Below are 5986 nucleotides of genomic sequence, written 5' to 3'. Positions count from 1 at the left end.
GGACTCCGTTTTCGACTGTCTTTGTATCGTTGAAATCCTATCGACGGGATCTTTAATTATCGTTTAGATTGTCTCAGCTAGCAATCAACCAATCAAAAATTCGATTTTTGTGCTAATACATACCGCTGAAATATTAGAAAAGTTATAACGTTTTCCACCTAAGTGACATTTAGGCGTTTCTTATATCCTTGAAATTCTCACCGCCACTACTTCATTTTTCTTCAGGGATATTAGGTCTAATTGTTATTCTATTTTAGACGCATGTTTTACTCTTATTTTATTATATCGTTATAAGTGCATATATATTGCACATAATTTACACATAAATCATATAATACTCAAATATTTCTTCGTTCATTACATCCAATAAGTTACAATTGTTAACCGTAACTATTACATATCTTATTAATGCCTAGCGGAAAACGCGAGCATTACACAAAAAACCCCAAAGTTACCTAAGTATCAATGCTTTGTAATGAGATACTTTTAAAAAAATATTTTTAATAAAGAATATGTGTATCTTTCTAAAACAGATATACAAAATGACAACTACACATATATGTCTCATATATGTCTGTAAGATGGATGTTTTTATTATATACTATAAAACCTATTATCTATTATATATATATATATATATATATATATATATATATATATATATATATATATATATATAAGCTATTATCTGTTATCCATCATCAATGAACACAAGCGTGTTTCACGATTGTACTTTGGAGATATTCAGGGTGCCCTACCTGATTGACCTGATTCCCATCCCTATGGGGGATGTATGTGTGATTGTGGGGATGGACTGGCTGAGCAGGTTTGGAGCTGTGATCGATTGCGATATGCAACTAGTGGTTGTTCAAACCCTAAGTGGGGGAGAGCTAGCCATTTATGGAGAGGGTGCCAGGATTGTTTCGACTTTCTGGTCAGATGATAGGGATAGACAGTATCATCAGCGTAAATATTTAGGATATCTCGCATATGTGGTTGACACTCGAGGTAAGGAAAAGAAGTCGGTTGTGGATGTGCTAGTAGTTAGAGAGTTTCCAGATGTTTTTCCGGGGGAGTTACCCAGTGTGCATCCCGCAAGGCAGGTTGAGTTTAGGATCGACCTGATCCCTAGTGCAGCCTTGATTGCTAAGGTGTCGCATCGCCTCGCACCGCCAGAGATGCAAGAGTGGTCATCCCAACTCCTGGAGCTGTTTGGCAAATGATTTATCAGACCGAACAGTTCACCCTGGGGAACACCATGTCTGTCTGTGAAGAAGAATGATGGATCTCACCGTATATGCATAGATTATTGGGAGTTAAACAAGTTAACGGTGAAGAATCATTACCCACTTCCTAGGATTGATGATCTTTTTGATCAGTTGCAGGGTACATCTTGGTTCTCCAAGATTGATTTGAGGTCGGGATACCATCAGATGAGGGTCATAGATGAGGATGTAAAGAAGACCGTGTTTCAGACTCGCTATGGTCATTATGAGTTCATGGTGATGCCGTTTGGGCTCACCAATGCATCTGCATCATTTATGGATTTGATTAATCGGGTATGCAGACCGATTCTCGACAGATCGGTCATTTTTTTCATTGATGATATTTTAGTCTACTCCATGACTAGGAGCAACAAGAGGAGCATCTTCGAGAGTTACTTGGGGTACTGAAGCGGGAGAGGCTTTATGCCAAGTTCTCCAAGTGTGAGTTCTGGTTACGAGAGGTCCAGTTCTTAGGACATCTTGTCAATTAGAATGTGATTCTAGTCGATCCAGCTACGATTGAGGCAGTTATGCAGGGGGTCCCGAAGTCCCCCTCGAATATCAGGAGTTTTATGGGATTAGCAGGTTACTATCGGAGGTTCATTCAGGATTTTTCCAAGATTTTTGTTCCTCTGACTTGCTTGACAAAGAAGGGTGTGGATTTCTGTTGGGGGCCTGAGCATTAATCTGCATTTGAGACTCTGAGGCAGAAGTTATGTGAGGCCCCGATATTGACCCTTTCAGAGGGTTTTGAGGATTTTATGGTGTTTTATGATGATTCGATCACGGGTTTTTGGCGGTACTCATGTAGCGGTGTAGGGACATTTCGTATGCTTCTAGGCAGCTGAAGCCTCATGAGATTAGGTATCCGAAACACGATTTGGAGTTGGGGGAAGTGATGTTTTCCCTCAAGATTTGGTTACATTATCTTATAGGGTCCGTTGTACCATCTACACGTATCATAAGCGCCTGAGATATCTTATGGATCAGTCGGATCTAAACATGAGGTAGCGTAGGTGGCTTGATGTAGTCAAGGATTATAACCATGAGATTATTTATCATCCATGGAAGGCCAATGTGGTCGCCGACGCTTTGAACTGCAAGGCGGCTAATGCTTCTGTTCTAGGGCTCTTTTTGAGGATGATCATCGACTCGCCACTTTTATATTTGATTAGGGAGGCTCAGGCTAAGGGAATCACGAGAGAGAATTAGAAGAAAAAGAAGATCAAGGGCCAGATTGGTAGATTTGCCGCCGATAGTCGCGGGCTTATGACCTAGTGCGGGCGGGTTTGTGTCCCAGTTCCTGGTGGGGTCCGACAGACATTGATGGAGGAGGCACACAAGTCCAAGTTCTCGATTCATCATGCAGCCACGAATATGTATCAATATTTGACACTTAGCTATTGGTTTCTATGAATGAAGCGAGAGATAGCATGGTATGTAGAGAGATGCTTGACCTGCCAGATGGTCAAGGAAGAGCACCAGAGACCGCATGACAAATTGCAGCCCTTGGAGGCTTCCATGTTGAAATGGGAGTAGATCACAATGGATTTCATCACCAAATTACCGAGGAAGGCCAAGGGATTTGATGCCATATGGTTTATTGTTGACCGTCTGATCAAGAGTGGCCATTTCCTCGCCATTTTGGAGAGTTCTTCAGCCGAGAAGTTGGCCGATGTATATGTATGTAAGATCGTTGCTCACCACCATGTACCGATTTCCATCGTATTTGACCGGGATTTGCGATTCACTTCTCAGTTTTTGCAGAGGTTTCATGATGAATTTGGTACGAGATTGCAGTTCAACATTGTTTATCACCCGCAGACAGATGGTCAGAGGGAGCGGACTATCCAGATGCTCGGGGATATGTTGAGGGCTTATGTCATCAATTTTGGTGGTAGTTAGGACTCCTACCTCCCCCTAGCTAACGTTTCCTACAACAACAACTATCATTCCAGCATAGGTGCACCTCCATATGAGCTTCTTAATGGGTGGAGTTGTCGTACCCCAGTTTGTTGGGGAGAGGTCGGCAATAGGGTCATGGGGAGGACTAAGGTGGTTCTCCAAACGACAGAGCTCATTTAGCAGATCAGGCAGAGGTTACAGACAGGAAAGAGTCGACAAAAGAGTTACGCAGACAGACGTCAGCCTGAGTTGGAGTTTTAGGTTGGAGATATGGTTCTACTAAAGGTATCGCCCTGGAAGGGTGTTATACGCTTCAGGAAGCAGGTCAAGTTGGGCCCCCATTTTATCGAACCTTTTAGAGTGGTGGCCATAGTGGGCAAGGTGGCTTAACGGTTGGATCTGCAAGAGGTGATTAGTCAAATTCATAGCACCTTCCATGTTTCTCAGCTTCAAAAGTGCTTGGTCGATGATACAACGGTGGTTCAGTTATATGACATTGATGTCAATGAGCGCCTGAATTAAGTGGAGAGGTCGTTGGATATTATAGATAGGAAAATGAAGACCTTGTGCAACAAGGTGGTACCCGTAGTGAAGGTTTAGTGACAGCATCAGAAGGGTTCCGAGTGGACATGGGAGCTCGAGTCAAAGATACGTGAGCACTATCAAGATCTATGTGTAGTCGAGGATTTCGAGGATGAAATCTAGTTCAAGTAGGGGGAATTATAACACCCAGTTCTAGGTAGGATTGATTCCTAATTATTAATTAAATTTTTAAGGATTTAGACCTTGGTCACGACATGAGCACTTATGTGTCACGACGTGACCATGCCCGAGGAAACATGCATCCCATTTAATCATCATGATGTGACCACATGAGGGTCACAACGTGATAGCCCTTGTGTGTCAAACGGGGATTGGCCCCCTATTTAAGGGAAGTGAGGGCTATGGTTTGCTCACCCTCAGCCTCCACCACCTTCGTTCACCCTTGAAAAACCCTAATCTACCATTATTGATCTTTGAGCTCCATTTTTGGTGATTTGAAGCCTTATAGAAAAAGAAAAGGCATTTGGTACATCATTTCAGCTTGCTAGCCACTCCATCATCATTTTTGGTTGCATTAGGACTCTTGTAAGTTCTCAAGTTCCTACCTTTTTAACTCAAGATTATTATATCTAGTGTTTGGCTAATTTTTCTCATAATTTATGGAAGTTTGAGTGTTGGGGTCCCATAAAGTTGACAACTTTTGAGTTCCCAAGACTCCATTGCTATCCTTTGTCCCAGATCTGGAATATTAGTGAGTTTTGGGTTTCATACATGGGATTAGAGCTTATTTTCCCTCCACTTTGACCTAACATGTGTTTGGGACATGCATTGGACATGCATGTCTAAAAAACTACGATTTTTATGGTATTCTGAGATAGAGAAGTCCTTCTGGAAGATTTGGTTGCATGGCTTAAATAATTAAGAGCTTAAGGCTTTAGTCTGTCCAGAGCGTTTGTCATGACGTGACGAGGGTCTGATTCGCAATTCTTTTGTCTCCAATATGCCACGACGTGACCAATGGGTGGTCACGACATGGCGACTGGCTAAATGACTTTTGGAGTGTTAACTTTGACTGGGTCTGGACCGTTGACTTTTTGAACAAGTTTGACTTTAGGTCAAACATAGCGTTTTGGGATGTAGATTGAGATTTGGTCCATGTTTCCTGTATAGGTGACCTGTAGAGTTGGTTATCGGATCTATGATCATTATTGTTATCTCCTATACTCGATGTGAGTTTTCTCACTATACTTTGTACTACAATATGTGTCCTTGTATGTAGGATGTTGGTATACTATAGTGACCTGTTAAATTGGTAGATATGTATGATTACATCTATTGATGGTTATTGTTTATTTGTTTGCATATGTTGACATAATATGGTTGGGTTGAGGCGGTACTGCTTTGTGCTGCAAGCCAACAAACTCGGGAGCAATCCAGTCATAAGCTGAGGGTCGGGACGGGCAATCCAGTCTTATGTTGTGGGCTCGAGAGCAAGCCAGTCATGAGTTGTATGCCGGGAGTGGGCAACCCAGTCTCATGTTGTGGGCTCAGGGGCAATCCAGTCTGATGTTATGGGCCCATTGTATATGTATTGTTATGTGGGGTATTTTGGGGAAACTCACTAAACTTAGGCTTATAGTTGTTGATTTCAATGTTTTAAGGTGCTTTAGATGATCGGGGCAAAGCGAAGACGTGATTGTACACATCCTACTGCTAGTTTAGTTTGAGAGATTTATTGATACTCTGATTTTATGGATTTGATTTGAAAAAAAATGGTTAAATTTTGTATGGTTTTGTTGGAAATATTTTTTAAAAATGAAAATTTTTGTCATGGTTTTTGGGATGTTACAAATAAGTAGAGAGTGAGACATCCAATGCACTTTCCATATTCACAACTCCAAGTTGTGATACAACCCTTAGATAAATGATCAAATATTCATTTGTGCAAGATATCTATATGAACGTAGACATGGAGATATGTCAATCTCAAACGCTCAAGATTATGTTTCCTCGATGGAGACTTGTGTCGACCACAAAAGACTGCATAATTGATATATATATATATATATATATATATATATATATATATATATATATATATATATATATATATAAAGGTATTTCCTAGATTAGTGATGTGGTAGCGAAGATATAGTGAAGTCTGTGGTGTCATAACACATTCTAAGTAAACATGTAGTGGTTTGGGACATGGTGTCTGTAATATTTTAAATACATATATTATTAGTTCCATAGGAATCATGGCAATCAATCAC

This window comes from Lactuca virosa, chromosome 7, assembly GCF_052849685.1.
Source record: "Lactuca virosa cultivar CGN04683 chromosome 7, Lactuca_virosa_CGN04683_v6, whole genome shotgun sequence".
NCBI classification, from domain to species: Eukaryota; Viridiplantae; Streptophyta; class Magnoliopsida; order Asterales; family Asteraceae; genus Lactuca; species Lactuca virosa.
The sequence above is the reverse complement of the archived record's forward strand: the minus strand, read 5'-3'. Positions refer to the sequence as shown.